The 18,000-nt window shown below is 38.6% G+C and overlaps 1 protein-coding gene across 4 annotated transcripts in view; it reads right to left on the bottom strand.

Annotated features, from left to right (window-relative positions):
• The window catches only part of LTBP1 (latent transforming growth factor beta binding protein 1), a 424,505-nt gene that overhangs the window by 275,537 nt on the left and 130,968 nt on the right, over positions 1-18,000 (bottom strand). The window lies entirely within an intron of this gene.

The following is an 18,000-nucleotide window of genomic DNA, read 5'->3' on the forward strand; positions in this document are numbered from 1 at the left end:
AAATTTTATAATCTTTTGAAATATAAATTATGATGATGGGGAAAAAACACACTCATATCATTGTAGTTAACAGTTATTTTAATATTTCATGCTGTATCTCAATGATTAAAACTGTACTATTTAGGTTAAGTGTTTCATAATTACTAGTCTCTAAGAAGAATAATAACTTACGACAATCTCATAATTTTGTCAATGACACGAGTCAAGACCTCTGAGGACTCCTGAACACGATTATGTGTTTTCACCCTCCTGGTTGAACCCTTTTCTCTTCTATGACAGTTTTCTACTGCTGCATGTACTGTATACTTTAAAATAAGCCTTCATCCAGATCTAATCACTCCCTGAGGGACAGAATTGAAATCATTCACTAAGCAAGACAAACAATGTAGAATATAAAGAAGATATACCAACTAATTCTGGAAAATGCAAACTTGCTATTAAAATTGTTGGAACAGACCATTTTAGTAGCAAACTGAGCCTCTGGAAGGAAACTTGCCCTCTGCTGTAATCTTGAATATTATTGACCGTGACACATTAAAGCCATCTAAACCGAACAATATTTCCAAACTACCATAGTATAACTGGGGTTTTGTGGCACCTTATTAGCATGAGTTTAGCCCAGTCAACCATCTTCCCAAAAGACTGGCCCTAATGAGGGACTATCTGAACAAGAGGAAGAAATGACACCACGGGTGGTGAGCAAGAAAGATAAATCATCAAGCCACCAAAAACACCCATACAGTGTCTCATCAAAAGCAGTAGCAGGATCTTGAATAGATCCAGCCTATTGGATTCATTCTGGTTGGGATGGATGAGCTATTTTGTGAGACAAGACAACCATGAGAGACAAATAGAAGAGGCTGGGATTAAGGGTGCTTCCCTCTTAGCCAGTCAGCGATCTAAACCTATTACTTTCAACCCTGTAGTCCCAGGAAAGCCTAGGAAAATACATCTTGCGCCTAGATTTTCCCAGACGCAATGCCATGGAAGGGCATTCTCTTTGTCACTGGATGACTGACTTAAGTTACTAAAAGCCTAAAGCTTAACATTGGAAACACTTTTGTTTTGATGATGTAAGTGTCGGTTTGAACTTTAAGTATGTTTGGTTGGGATGAAGTAGAAAGTGAAACAGCTGGACACATCTGGTGGTGACTGATAAGAACCACAAGGCTGCTCTGTCAGCCTTGTGGAAAGGGGAAGCCCTCCTTCTCATCTCGGGGCAACTCGCTCCCCAGCTAAACTGTCAACCCCGTCACTATACTACTGGGACCTGCTGAGAGAAGTACAGGCTGACTCCTGTTCAGAAGAGGACAGCCCGGCATTCCAAGAGACCTTGAAGCTGCTACAGCTCATTCCTGCTCCGACCACTGCCAGATAAGGGTGACCGTGGGCTCTGCCTTCTAGTTGAGGTCCTCCCTTTCTCTCCCCTCTGAATCACAGAAGTGAGAAGCAGCAAGAAACGAGCTGAAAGCATATGTGTGTGTGGGGGCTCCTTTTCCCTAAACCTTAACAAAAAGGTAATGAACAAACAAGAGAGCTGTACCAGGTCTAGAACTTGAGTAACAAACCTCAGCCATCATTAACTAAAGGAAATGAGTAATAGTACTGGTACCGGTACCCAGGTCTTACTCTAACTATCCTACAAGCGACAAACACATTGCAGATATGAAACTACACAGAGCTGTGCTTCCTCGTCCTCCACCTCCTTCACTTTCCTCCAATTCGAGGATGCAACTAAATACATGTGCTCGCCAAGACACACAGACACATGAACAGACAGGCCACTCTGTCTTGTGGCCTCGTGGAGAAGCAAAGCCATAAGAAGTGACACCATGTGGGGCAAGTAGAGGCAGCTGTCCACTCACTCATTCCACAAACAGAAATTAAGTGTAATCACCATCCTACTCTCTCTTCCTCACTTCCTCCTTCATGGTTGGCATCTACCTTTTCCTCTAATTTCACCCTTCACAATTATTTCCACTTTGGACCATCTCTCAGCCTTACAAATATATATCCTCTTTAACTCTTCTTTTCCTTCTCTTTCACTGAAGTATATGTAGTGTTTCCTATCTCCCAGGGAAGAAAAAAAAATCTCCTTTCAATTGGGATTTTCTCCTCTCTTCCCCCATCCCTTTACATAAAAAAAAAAAAAGGCTTAACCATCGCTAGTGAAAATCAGATCTCTCATAGCATTATAAATAATTTTTTAAGGGAAAACCAAAATGTTTAAAGAAAATTAGATTAAAATGAAAACTCCAGGACCCCTGGTTCAAAATGGATTTGGGGGCACCCATATATTTTCCCTTCCTCCAAAGAAGCCCTAAAAGATATAGGTAAGGAATAAAAAAAGAAGAGAAATCCAGACTTGACATTTGGCTGTTATGCAATAGGACAGCCACACTAGTCATTAAAACATTGAAGTACTCTGTTCTGACAAACATCTACTGTCCCAAGCCCTTTGTGTTCCTCCCTCCCCCACTCCACTGGACTCCCCAGGATATCCACTCAGTCCCATAAGTAAGAAATTCACATTTGACAGAGCTGGAGACCTCAGGGTCTCGGCTCCAGCATCCTTTCTGATGTGTGGCACAGGTACTGTCCAAGGATACTAAAAATGTTTCACAAAGCCCATTAACACATACAGGAAAAATTTCAACAAATCTGTAAGAGAGCCGGGCAGACTGAGAAATGTTGACTGTTGTAGCAGGAAGGAAGCCATACCTAAATATTTTAACTTCTTTTATCTCCATCTACAGTAAGAAGCACATTTCACATGGAGATCCAGTACACATCCATACATATATATTTTTAAAATACAGCTAAGTATTACAAAATAGTATATTTATCCTTACTATGCAAAGGACACGAATATTCTCTCCTGTCATTTTTTTAAATGACAGTCTTGAACTACTACATTGATGTCATGACTTTCTGACTCCTAATGGGTCACAAAGTAGCTTAAGGACACTGGTCGAAAAAATCACACAGGCACAGAGGAAGCCATCTTCCCAGGAGACCACAGACATGTTCTGGATACTCAAACCAAGTAAAGCACAGGGTGATAATGAGAAGTAGGGCTGAACACTGGTGTCTTCACTAAGAAGGCTACATATGAAGGCAGCTGTTCTCCCTGATTCTAGCAAAGAGAACATCCAAAAGTCAGGCTTCTACCCCCATCCGGGAAAAAAATGGGTCTTCTCTAAAAAAATGGAACTATGTGGTACAAACCACAAAACTTACTCCCCCAGAGTAAGGCCCTCTCATTCTGGTGTTTGGAGATCCCCTAGCTTCAAGACTGGTTTCCCGTATTTCCCCTAAAAGGAAGGTTGCCAGGCAACCAGGAGACAGGGTGCTCCAGGAGAATGATCCTAGGGAGAAAAGGGGGAGTCATGAGAATGGAAAACATGATTGAGATTTTGGAGAAACTTGACTATATATACGCAATTGATGGAATGCGAAAAGGGAGAACCCATTCCCTTTTGATGCTAGGAACACACTCCTTCAGAAAGCACAGAGATGTTGGCTATGGACACACAGAGGGAGTAACCCAAGCACCCTATACTCGGCTTTGCCTTGAGTGGAACACCCACAGACAATATTGCGAAGGCTGTAACTGCTAGAAACAACCCATGTGACCAACGTAGATGATATAAATGTACATACCTAGCTGGAGGAGGTTGGCAAATTCTGGAAGAGGAGAAGTGAAGGGAAGATGAGGAGAGCCACTGCCCTCATCTTACAAAATGGAGGGTCATGAGAGAACATTCACAACCTTGAAAGATGAGGTTGACGGGAGAGGTTTAAATGTGTTGGCGGAGTATGAGAGACAAACTCTTAATACTGAACAATGATGTTTGAGAGGAAGGGTGGGGAGCAAGGGGTGAAATGAATAAGCTGAATCTTCATCTCCTACGGCAAGCAGTTTTTAGACAACATTTAAAGGGAATAAGTCTAGAACTGGCCAGAGGTCACTACCAGAAGGAGTAATAGGACTTGAGGATTAAATTAAGGGTGGCAGGGAGCAAAAGGAAAAGGAGTCAAGTGATGATGAAGGTTTCCAGCCTGGTTGACTAGAAGGATATTTTTGGTTCAAGTCCAAGAGGAAAAGTAAAGGCAAGGAGGTGTGCCGAGTTAAAGCAGTCAGAAAAAAAGGGCCAGTGTGTGAGGAAGATAATTATGTTAGATCTAGAGAGAGAAATGTGGGGTGGATCTCTGGGGAGCAGATACAGAAAGCCTCTGAGTTTAGGAACAGTGATGTTCCAAGAGAGGCCAAATTCTTCTAAGGCAAAAATGTTTCAGAAAAACTATGGAACCACACAGTCTTGGAGGCTAGTCGCACTTAGTGGTGGGGACACAAAGAAAATCAAGAGGAGATGAAAACAAAAATAACACAGATACAGAAACGATAAGTGGAAGAAAGTTTCTAGATGGAAAGGAGAGAGAACCACCTGAAAATTGCTGCAGAAAAGGCAGGGAAACAAGCAATTGGAAAAGGCTACTGGGTTGGGTTGTAGGTCAACAGCCCCCTCAGCACTGCCACTTTACTAGTGACAGGAGTGGGACTGCATGGGGTGAAACACTTGATGAGCGCTCTACTAGTGACACTCGGAAAAGGAGAGAAGCAGGCCAGAAGGCAGGGGTACAGTCAGCCATCTGAAGACTTGAATCTGTGTAAACCTTTGTATCTTTGTAAGTAGAAAGGAAACAATTACATAAAACTTCTTTCCTTAAAAGAAGGGATTAGTTACACACTGTTTACACTTCTGCCTTCAGAGTGGCAATTTTTGGCACAAGAATGGACTAAATTTTTCCATATTTCTGCTAAATCCATTATTTGACCTGTAGAGCAGGTGGGAGGATCTGGCAACACCCAAGCCCCTTTCCACTTAAGGAAAGGGCTTTGACCTCACAGAAGGGAGCCTCCAACAGACCATAAAATGTTTCCCACAGAAGGTAGGTCTGACATGATCAAACCCTCTCCCCTATGATTAGGGCACTCAGGTTTATAATCAGGATGAAGAAAAACTAGGAGAGGAAACAGGCTGCCACAGAGAAGTCAGCTCCAGTCTTTCAGGGCCTGTTTCTCTTTACAAAATTCAAGTGGTCATATGTGCCCCGGTTGTGTTTCAAGTAGCTTAGAAGCGTGGGTGGATGCTCCTCAAAGAACAGAATGCACCAAAGTAAATAAGAAATGCAAGCTGTGATTTGATGGAGAAAGGCTCTTTCCTGCAAAGTTCAAGGACAATGTGCACAGAGATGGACAAAGAAAAACCTCCCTCTAGGAAGAGGTCGCAAGGCAGAGTAACACACACACACACACACACACACACAGAGGTAACGGGAGACAAGTGTTTGTTTTCAGTAACCCCATTCATAGGAAATTATCTATCCAACCAAAAGAAATAAGGAGGTAAAAGGCTGCTGATGACGAGACTAAAGGACAGCACAGACTTCCAGTAACAGAGTGAGGGCTAGAGCATGCCAGAACAAACACAGAGAAAGTGAAATGAAACAAGCAAACACAGTCATGAGAACAGGAAGAAAGTAAAGATTACACTGAAAATATCAATGTAGGGATAGAACAGTAAAAAGTCTTACGCTTCAAATGAGATGAAAAAGACAAAAAAATATTGAAAAAATAAAATTAAAGAAGGTAGATATTGGGGGTTGGGGGGCATGTTGGAAAGACATGGAAATTAAGGGAGCTTTGGTGGTCATCATGAATAAACATGGTAAACTCAACCAAGTTGAACCGATTTTCTTTTACCAGTGGTTCTTAACTGGGGTGATTTGACTCCCAACCAGGGACATTTGGCAATATCTGAAGGCATCTGTAATTATCAGGATGTGGAGGTAAGGTGCTCACATCTAGTGGGTAGAAGCCAGGGATGCTACTAAATATCCTACGACATACAGGACAGTCCTTCATGAGAAAGACTTATTGGGCTAAAAATGTCAACAGTTCTGAGGTTGAGAAACACTGCTGTAATCATGAGCTATTAACACAAAACAGGTGTAATGAACACCTGAGTAAAGAGCCAATGGCCTCCAGGAGTAGCAATGAAGATGTCCACAGAAATGATGCAACCAGGAACACAAGAATTTAGATTCAACAATAAAGAAATTGATAAAAAACATACAACTTCCACCTGTGTCTTTTGGAAGCCCCATTAAGGCCACAGGAAGGTGGCCTTGTACTCAAGTTGTTTGGGTGGCTTGGGTATAAGGAATGCTAGAATATCACTGAAAATGTAATGGGATGGCCAAGAAAATAATCATTTTTATTAGAACTCCTCAAAGGAACAGTATAGAATGTGGTTGGAGAAAGCCCTTTGATAAACTGCTTAGCACTGCGCTGAGGGTGTGCCATAAAGACACGATGCAAAAATAAGATCTGGTCAGTCACTAAACCGCTTTCTAAGGAAGGTGAGTCCCATCTACTGTATGGCTTTGGTTATGCCAACAAGGTCAGAAGCATTTGGGGCCAGACATGAATTGTCTCAGATAACAAGAGAGAAAGGCTCAGGGCTGCACCAACAATTCTCCACACTACTCTCACGGTCCTCACGTTCTCCTCTGAAGACATCTGTCTGACCTCAAGTGCTGGCCTCTCAGAGGCACCCTGTGCCCTGGAATAGCCCTGGTTAGAAGAGCCTTCTGGACCTGACTGCTACATGCGAACATTCAAGGAATTCTCCAACCCTCTAATCCCAAGTTCCTAGAAGGGAGGGGACTATAATAAAAGAGCTGTAATGAAGAAGAGACTCTAAGAAGCACAGTGAGCAAGGCCTCCTCTTGGGAAGTTTAATAATCATAATGCTTGGGAGATTAAAAAAAAATGAAGTGTAAATCAACTATACTCCAATAAAAATTTTTTTAAAAATGAAGTGGACTGAAATTAAGCGCTTAAAAAATGTAAATGGTCTTAACTCAATGAAAAGTCAAAGACTGTCAGACTGAATAAAAACGCCCAGGTGTTGTATATGCTGCTTGCAACAATTCCATTTTACATATAAAGACACAAATAGGCTAAAAACAAAAGGATGAAAAAAGAGGTAACATGTTAACATGAGTCAGATAAAAGCTGCAGTGGTGCTGTTAATAATAGGCAGAGTAGATTTCAGAGCAAGGAATATTATCAAGGATAAAAAGCATCATTTCATAAGGATAAGGGTCAATTCATCAAGAGGACGTAAGAATCCTCAACAGTTGTGAACCTGATAACAGAGCTTCAAAATACATGAAGTGAAAACTTAAATGAGAATTTTTAAAAAGCCATGAGAAATAGATAAAACTTTGTAGCTGTAACTGCAGGTTTAGTACCTTTCAATCGACAGAACAAGTACACAGAAATCAGTAAGGATACAGAAGACTTGAACAACACTATCAGCTAGCTTAACTCAATTGACATTCATAGAACACTTTGCCCAAGGGCAGAGCACATGTTTCCCAAATGCATACAAGATATTTACCAAGATAGAACACATTCTGGGCCATATAAAAAATTTCAGTAACTTTTAAAGGGTTTGGGTCATACAAACTATGTTCTCTGACCATAAAAGAATTAAATTAGAAATCAATAACAGAAGTATCTTTAGAAAATGCTCCAAATACTTGTAAACTAAAAACCAAACTTCAAAATAACCAATGGATCAAAGACAAAATCAAAAGGGAAACAAAAAGTATTTTGAACTGAATGAAAATGAAAACACAACCTATCCAAATCTGTGGGATGCTGCTAAACCACTACACCAAGGAGTAAATTTGTAATGCTAAATACCTATATTAGAAAAGAAGAAAGGTCTCAAATCAATGACCTCAGCTTCCAAATAAAGAAACCAGCAAAAAGGAAAATAAAAGCCAAAATAAAGAGAAATGAAATAAAGACCAGAGCAGAAATATATGAATTTGGGAGGGAGGGGAAGTCAATAAAAGCTGTTTGAGAAGATCAGTAAAACTGATAAATCTCTGGCTAGAATGATAAACAAAAAGAGAAGGAAGACAAGTTATCAATATTAGAAATGAGAGAAGTGACATCACTATAGGTCTAGAAGGTCAAAAGGTCTAATGAAGCAATTTGAAGAAGCCTCCGTTAGCCAAAGAATAACTGTGATTGGGTTGAATTATTTGAAATATGTTTAAATGTAACCATTCATTAAAAAAAACTAAGTCACCTTTGGAAGATGTTAATCAACTCATTATTTGAAAACTGGTCAGTCAACAATTAGCACTACACCCTCATGTGATGGTTAATTTTATGTTTCAACTTGGAGGGTGTTTTTGGATGAGATTAACATTTAACTTGGTGGACTCTGAGTAAGCAGATTGCCCTCCATCATGTGGGTGAGCCTCATCTAATGAGTTGAAGGCCTGAATAGAACAAAAAGACCAGCCTCCCTGACTAAAAGGGAATTCTGCAGCAGACTACCTTCTAACATTACCTGCACCACTGGTTAGGTTCTCCTGGATCTCTGCCTCTTGGCTCTACTTCAAACCTGGACTTGCCAGCCCCCATAATCACATGAGCCAACTTCTTAAAATAATCTCATTATATACGGTATATATGCACACACACATATGCACACATGCAATTGGTTTTGTTTCTCTGAAAAAGCCCAATATATAACCCACTACTTTCTCTATACAAACTGAACCTCAAGCAAACAACTGAGGAGAGATGGTTTGGAAAATTTTTCTAGCAGAAAAAGGATAGAATTAAAACACCATATTTGCTACCCCTATTGAAATGTAGTCAATAATCAATGACTGCTAACATCTCAAAAAGAGACAACACATGCCCCATGATGGAAGAGCACACCACCACTTTGGAAACAGTCCCATCAAAAATCAAACCTGAATGTGATCAAGCATCTAGACCTACACAACACTTACAGCAAATTCAATGGGCAAAGTACATGTTAATTTCCCAGCAAGATCTACAGTTCAGTGAAGAGATTTCAAGGAAACAAAAAAAGAGGAGGGAAGAGGGACTCACAGATCAAAATATTTAAGAAACAAAAACTGCCACGATAAATATTTTTTTATCCCAATTTGAACAAATAAGCTGTTAAAAACTTACAAAACATCTAGGGAAATTTACCTGGATTCTTAATGATAAATTTTATTAATTATCTTAGGTGGGATAAAGGTCTTGAGGGTATGTGTTAAGAGCCCTTATCTTTTAGGGATACTGAAATATATGCTAAATATTTACAGATTGACTTCAAAATAATCAGGGGGAAGAAGAGAAGCAGGCAGAGTATAAAAGAACACAATTGGCTCTGAATTGATAAGGATGGATACACTTTGGAGTTTCTCCATACTATTTTCTCTGTTTTTATGTGTTTAAACCATTCTCTAAGAGTTTACAAACTACAAGTATATGAAATTATTTTAAACCTGTATCAAATGAGATCATCTATTTACAAGTATTTTGAAAAGTAGAAAAAAATCAATAAAACTAGAAGAAAAAAGTTAAAAAGTAGAAAACATTACTTACGTGTAAGGTGGCAATATTGCTTAGTATTCACAAAGAGAAAAAGAGAAAACAAATAGCAAGAGAAGAAAAAAGAATGAAAAGACAAAGAAATTCCAGCCATGCACATCCCCACTTTTCTTCTATTTCTAATTATCAAAGTTACAAGCTACGGACACTGCAAAACTCTTAGAGGAAAACATAGGAAGAACACTCTTTGACATAAATCACAGAAAGATCTTTTTGACCCACCTCCTAGAGTAATGGAAATAAAAACAAAAACAAACAAATGGGACCTAATTAAACTTAAAAGCTTTTGCACAGCAAAGGAAACTATAAACAAGACAAAAAGACAACCCTCAGAATGGGAGAAAATAGTTGCAAACAAATCAATGAACAAAGGATTAATCTCCAAAATATATAAACAGCTCATGCTGTTTATATATTTGCAGCTCAATATTAAAAGAACAAACAACCCAATCCAAAAATGGGCAGAAGACCTAAATAGACATTTCTCCAAAGAAGACATACAGATGGCCAAGAAGCACATGAAAAGCTGTTCAACATCACTAATTATTAGAGAAATGCAAATCAAAACTACAATGACATATCACCTCACACCAGTTAGAATGGGCATCATCAGAAGATCTACAAACAACAAATGCTGGAGAGGGTGTGGAGAAAAGGGAACCCTCTTGCACTGTTGGTGGGAATGTAAATTGATACAGCCACTATGGAGAACAGTATGGAGGTTCCTTAAAAAACTAAAAACAGAATTACCATATGATCCAGCAACCCCACTACTGGGCATATACCCAGAGAAAACCAAAATTCAAAAAGACGCATGCACCCCAATGTTCATTGCAGCTCTATTTACAATAGCCAGGTCATGGAAGCAACCTAAATGCCCACTGACAGACGAATGCATAAAGAAGATGTGGTACATATATACAATGGAATATTACTCAGCCATAAAAAGGAATGAAATTGGGTCATTTGTAGAGACGTGGATGGACCTAGAGACTGTCATACAGAGTGAAGTAAGTCAGAAAGAGAAGAACAAATAACGTATATTAAGGCATATATGTGGAATCCAGAAAAATGGTACAAATGAACCGGTTTGCAAGGCAGAAATAGAGACACAGATGTAGAGAACAAACATATGGACACCAAGGGGGGAAAGCAGGGGTGGGAGGGTGGTGGTGGTGGTGGGATGAATTGGGAGATTGGGATTGACATGTATACACTGATGTGTATAAAACAGATAATAAGAACCTACTGTATAGAAAATAATAATAAAATAAAATTAAAAAAAAAAGCTACAAGCTAATGAGGCAGATATCCTATCTGCAAAGGATGAGGTAACTGCTCAAAAGCTCTGAAAAGCACAGATGACTAAACTTATTCAGTTCAAGGTTTTGATGATTTATTTAGCAAGTAACCATGGAAGGAAATATTGTTAATAACCAAAGTCCTTAGTTTTGTCAAAAATGAGTTACCACATTTGGTTACTTGGGACAGCATCCCTGCACACAAATTTAAAAGGAATTGCAGCCATCTCCTATTTATCTAAACTAAGAGAGGCCAGGGTAAACCTAACTAAATACAATCTAAGAAAAATGCAAAATGTAAACAATAATTAAGGGCTTCTACCCTACTGAGGAAGTGACAACTGCAAAGCTTTTTCATCAAATTCTAGGAACCAGATCCTAACGCTACCACTTGCCGTGGGAAGGAAGGGGAGAATTATCTCAATTTCCTCACTGCAACATGAGAGTGATGATATCCACCTCACAAAGGTAACGTAAAGACAACATGAAATGGGATTTGTTTTTTTTAAAACGATTCAGTTTTATTAATTAACATATATTAATTTCACACATAATCTAAATAAAGCCTTTTACAATTCATTGTGTGATCCTTGATCAAAATACAGATTACAAGCATAGAGAAACATTTTCATTCCTCTGATATAATGATCTGAGAATTGTGAGTTCTATGGTTTACAAAATGAAGCCTCATTATTTAGTAAACATGGGGGTATGTTAATTATATGACTTTACCTATACTTTTCTTGGGTATCAGTAAGTTAAGTGTGTGAAAATACCTAGCACAATATCTGATGCACACACAAGGGTGTCAGATTCTTTTACTCCCCTCCACCAATAAGGAGGAGAGCACAAATACAGGATTTTACCCCTCTGGTAACATTAGAGTTCATATTCAGAGACTGCCCAAATGTATAGTTAAAAGCAATTGTTTGTTTCAAACAATTTTTATTAAAAAAAAATTCTGAAGTTATTTGTAAATATTGAGTTCGGAATTTACAGTCCCTTTCAGCAACCCTGAGGTCAGTTATCTATATAGTTATACCTACAAGTGAGAGACCTCCCCCAGTTTCCAATAGAGAGTCAAGGAACCTAGCACCACAGCCACTATGGAATATAGTTTGGCAGTTCCTCAAAAAGCTAAAGACGTAATTACCATATGGTCCAGCAATTCCACTCCCATGTATATGACCAAAATGAACTGAAAACAGGGACTCGAACAGATACTTGTACACCAATGTTCACTGGAGCATCATGCATAATAGGTGAAAGGTAGAAACAACCTAAGGTGCGCCCTTTGACAGACAAATGGATAAACAAAATGTGATATACACACAATGGAATATTACTCACCCATAAAAAGGAATGAAGTTCTGATACATGCTACAACCTGGAAGAACCTTGAAAACATGATGTGAAGTGAAATAAGCCAGATACAAAAGGACAAATTCTGTATGAGTCTACTTAAATGAGGTGCCAAGAAGAGGCAAATTTATAAAGACAAAGCAGAAGGGAAAAATAGTGGGAGAGAGATGGAGAGTTATAGTTTAATAGGTACAGAGCTTCTGTTTGGGGTGATGAAAATGTTTTGGAAACACAGTGGTGATGGTTGCACAACAGCATGAATGTAATTAATGTCAATGACTTGTGCACTTAAAAAGGTTAAAATGGCCAAGGTTTACCACTATAAAAAAAAAACTATGTAAAAAAGACCCCAGATTCCCTACAAACAAACCCAAAACTAAACAAAATAAAAAAATAAAAATAAGAAAACAGGGAATGAAAGGGCAGGTTTCTTACCCTTCCTGTTCCCCATCCTTCAGTATTTCTGGATGATAAAACGTAAGGCTTATTCATCCCAGTCTATTCCAAATATGTTTTTGTCTCCTTTTAGCCAACTGTTTAAGATGCCAGTTTTACAGTAATAATCAGGTATATGTTATATCCCCCACATTATCACTTCAGTTTTTTTCCCCTCCTGCTTTCTAACACTCTTCCCTTTGGTAGCTGCTCCTTATACCACATGATGAGATTTCAGCCTCTGCTGCCATAATGTTACATTCTCCAGTGACCTGTGTCTTACAACACTGCAAGGAATTAATGGCTGGTTGGCCAGATATGGGAAATAAATATCCACTTGTCTGGGAAGCCTTTCATACCCAACTGCTCATTCTCCAAATTCTTCTCCCACAGCACTGTTAGAGCTATTGTATTTACATGAATTTTTAGTCAACTCTCCATCATGGACCCTAATGGCAGCTGAAAGGGACATTCATGGTTTCTGGTTTTGGATGTTAACTTTGTACACTCCTTCCTCATTACCTATAAACCCGGAAGAATGCAAAAGATAGTGGGAACCTGTCAGACAAGCTGTTCTTCTACAGTCTTCCCTCTTCCTAGCCAGCACCTTCCTTACACTGAGCTCTGAGACTGGCCTCTCAAGAGCCAAGGATGGATACAACAGTAAAGGATCCAAGAGCTCACTTTTCCAGGACACGGCATCCACAGCACTCAAGATGGAGAAAGCACAAACACTGAATCAGATTTTGGAAATTCAATTGTACTTCTGCCTGTGCTACTGAATCTGAGAGCCACGGATCAAATTCCTCTAAGTCTGTTCCCTCATTTATAAGGTGTAAGGCTCTATGAGACGACCTCAGAAGTCCCCCAGCTCTGAAACTCCGTTATAAGCACATCAAGAACTGTAGCTCCAAAACTGTTCTCTAGTCACATCAGAAAATATTTCATATGGGAAACTATTTTTAATGTAGTATACATGTAAATGTCTGTTCAAAGTGGGAAGAGAATCTCTCGGGGTTTTACTTCCCCACATTCAAGCTAACTAAAATTAAAAGGGGAACGTTTTTTGATTTTTAAGGTGAATGCAATAAACTCTGTTTTTCCCAAATGGCCTTGTTTTCTTCTATTACAACTGCTGCTAAACTAGGTCACCTAAGTAATAAATATTGAAAGCATTTAACCAAATTCAAACATCTGTTCCATTCCTCTTTCAGGGTTTGATCCAGCTGAAATAAAATATCCACTGCCCTACAGGACCTGCAAGATCCACACTGCTGGAAATGTTGTTTTCTTAAAGCCAATATTACCTAATGAAAAAATATGGCCTATTTCAATAAGGCACAAGGAGGACAAAACTATGTGAGAGGCAGCAAAATGCGATCAAGTAAATCCTGCCCTGCTGGATATTCCCACAGTAGGGCAACAGGGCTCATAACAAACCTTGCTTGGGTATGTGCCCAATTTAAGCCCCTGCTCGGTAGGTCTATCCAGAGAACATGGTGAAGGCAGTGCCTCTCCAGCTCCTGTATATACTAGGAGAACTTTGCTCTCAGGGCTGTTACCCTATTCTACATTGGAATTTCTAAGCAAATAATTCAAATTTGACTTTGGGAAAAATTACGTTGACTTTAGAAAACAGAAATTGGTTTATGCATAGAGATACCACAAATAAAGTTACTAATTAAATAAGAGATTAGAAAAGATACCTGCAATGCACGTGAAAAATACGGGTATGAGATACAAAGATCTCTTATGAATTAACAACAAAACAAATGGGTAACCCAATGGGAACAAAACCAAGTAAGAAAATGGACAAAGGACATGAACATGCAATTCACTGAAGAGAAAAATCCAGAAGACGGAGAAGATGCCCAGCCTCACCAGTAATGCAAACTTAAAACTGCATTTCACACCCACTCTGCCAAGATTTTTTCAAATCACGAAAATGTGGGGAAAAAAGGATGGAACTATGGCTGACAGGGACATAAAGTGGGAGAAGAACAATACTCTTTGGCACCACTGGTGGAAATGTGAGTTCTAAGACCTTGGAAATCAACCTAGAAAACTTAAATTCAAGATAAAGCTATCCAATGACCTTGTAACTGCATCTTTAATAATTTAAAGAAATATATGCCAGTATATAAGGATATATATTTAACATGTTTATTGAATCACTGTTTATAAAAGCAAAAAAAGTTAAGAACACTGGAAACAAGCTGAATGGCCAATAGAAGAATGGTTCAATAAATCAGCACATTTACAACATGGAATATTACGTAACCATTAAAAATGAGTTTTATCTATGTTGGAGGATTTTCTACAACCTATTTTTAGTTAGAAAATGAAGATGCAGAAACATTCATATACTATGTCCTTATTATTAAGCAATAATAAATGACTGTATGGACATGGGAAACATAGCACAGCTTAAGCACTAAGTTATTAAGTTATCTATGAAGGGGAGTAGTATGGTTCAAGGGGGGAGGAATGATAGTAAAGGTAAAAAGCAAGATTGAATTTTAAAGCTGTCCATGATTGTTTTTAAAAGGCATATGATATTCCAGTTGTATAAAATTTTATGTATACTCCATAAATAGAAATACAGACAGATGATCTGAAACAAAATAACTACAAGTACATCCCATTTTATTGTCACTGCAGTGGTCTTCAAACTAGATACCATCCTCAAAAGGTACAAAATATAATGCTGTGATCCAATAATACTAGAACTTTACTTTTGTTTCTTTGTATTTCTTTTTATCTTCTGTTTAGAATGTTTTATAACATTCATAATATATTAGCTCAATAGTTCATGGGCTACATATATAGGGTACATACTAAGACGTTTTTGCTGCTATCAGTGTACGATTCAAAAGTCTGGAGAGCAGAGTGGATACATTTGAGCAGGATACTTTTTACAGCAAAACTCCTTCAGGAAAGTTTTGATCACCTAGTTACCTATGGATTCTGTAGACTTATAATTCTAGATCACCTAGATTCTGGCCATTGTTTCTACTAAGAGTGGGTTATCAGTGCCTTCCTCTTTCCTCCATCCCCACCCTTTCTACCCTATCAGAGTTACTATAAGAGAAGGATCTCTCAGAATTTATTAAACATAATTTTACAAAAACTTTGTTTGCTCCTGCAACTACTTCCAGTCCCCTTAATGTGGGACTGATCTACACCCACTACCACCACCACTTCCTTTTCTCTTACAAGCTGATTTTCATATCATCTAAGTTCTTTCTCCCACAGTCCTGTGTGAATGATTTTATAAATGACCTACACATGTTTTTTTTTAGTTTTATTTATTTATTTATTTTTGGCTGCGTTGGGTCTTCGTTGCTGCGTGCGGGCTTTCTCTAGTTAAGGTGAGCGGGGGCTACTCTTTGTTGCAGTGCATGGGCTTCTCATTGCAGGGGTTTCTCTTGCGGAGCACAGGCTCCAGGCACGTGGGCTTCAGTAGCTGTAGCACATAGGCTCAGTAGTTGTGAATCGCAGGCTCTAGAGCGCAGGCTCAGTGGTTGGGACACACAGGCTTAGTTGCTCCGTGGCATGTGGGATCTTCCCTGACCAGGGCTTGAACCCGTGTCCCCTGCATTGGCAGGCAGATTCTTAACCACTGTGCCACCAGGGAAGCCCGACCTACATGTTTTTAAAAAACTAAAAACTACAAAGCACCATAAAATTCTTGTTCGTCTTGTAAGAACACTGACGTTTCACAGATCTCACTCTCCTTAAGATCTCTACGGCACTCATAATATATTAAAATGTATGAATTTTACATCTACTTATGCTATAAACCCCACACTATTCCATCTGGTGGAATCTGGTGTCATTTCCCTTAAGTCTGAAGAACTTCCTTCAGATTTTCCTGTTGGGAAGATCTACAACAAATTGTCTCTGTTTTCATTTCTCTGAATATATTTTTATTTCACCTTTGTCTTTGAAGGATTTCTCTTTGGACATAAAATTTCAAATAGCTTGTTTCTTTAGCACTTTAAAAATGTTCTACCACTTTACAACCTCCTTTGTTCCTGATGAGATGTGACCCATCATTTATATCATTGTTCTACTGTATGTAATTTATCTTTTAGCTCTGGCTGCTTTCAATGTTCTGGTTGATTTTCAGCTGTTTTCTATGAAGTGCCTAGGTGTGATTTTCCTTGTATTCATCTTGAGGTTTGCTGACCTGCTTTCATCTTTAAGTTTGTTTTTCACCTAATCTGGGAAACCATCAGCCATTATCTTTTCAAATATTTTTCCTGACACATTCTCTTATCTTCTGAGATTACAATTACATATATACTATTTGATATTATCCTAACAGCTGATATTATCCTAACAGCACCAAGACACTTTTCTGTTTTCCTTGAATCATTTATCTTTGTTCAAAATGGAATAACTGAACTTGAAGACAGCCTGATCAAAATTACCTTATCTTACTTCCATCTGGGTTTTTTGTTTTTCTATTAAAATTTCCCATCTATTGTTGCATTATGACCATATTTTGGGTCCACAATATTTATAATATCTGCTTTTAAAGTCTTTGTGCACTAAATTCCAGCATCTCAGTCATCTTGGGGTTGTTTTCTATCGACTGTTTCTTCTCTTGACTATGAGTCATTTCCCTTTTCTTCATGTGATTGGTATTATGGGAAGGTATTGTGACTATTATGTTGTAGAGACCATCTTTTTCTGAAAAATATTTATCAGTTACTTAGCTAGATTCAAACTCCAAATTGTTTCACTATGGTGTACAGTGGCTGGAACTACTCAGTTCTTTCAGCTTTCCAGCTGTTTCTTCTCACTGGGAACTTTAGAGTCCCTGCATGAATCAGCCAAGAATTTGGACAGAGTTTAATGTAAAATGTTGCGGCTTCCTCTTCTGTGACTCCCTCCATTCCTGGATGTGTCTCCTCACTTTCCAGTCACTCTGGCAGCCACAAATGCCATTCATCTCCTAACTCCTCCAGCCAGTAATTGCCACTTTCTGCTCTACGTCTAGCCATCCCACTATACAGAGACTGGGGAATGCCACCAGGCAAAAACAGTATATGAATGTTAACTTTATCCAGTGCAATTCACATCTTTCAAGAATCAACTTCCCTCCAATTTCTGTCAGCTATCAGTTGCTCTCTGGTGGCTTCAAATATGGATTTTATATCTTGTCCCCAGTTTATAATTGTTATCTGCATCAAGGGTCCTCTGTTAAAAGTATGCTGCTATTGGCATGACCAGAATAAGAAGTTCCCCGCAATGATATTTTAGAAACATGTTTTTCCTTCATTTCATTTAACCTTCTTATGTCCTTAAAGACTAGAGACAGCAAAATTTGCTTACACTAAACAAAAAAACAGTATAAACTTGGAAATGATCACATCTTATTATGCATCT

The sequence above is a fragment of the Mesoplodon bidens genome, assembly GCF_964165515.1.
Source record: "Mesoplodon bidens genome assembly, chromosome: 14".
NCBI classification, from domain to species: Eukaryota; Metazoa; Chordata; class Mammalia; order Artiodactyla; family Ziphiidae; genus Mesoplodon; species Mesoplodon bidens.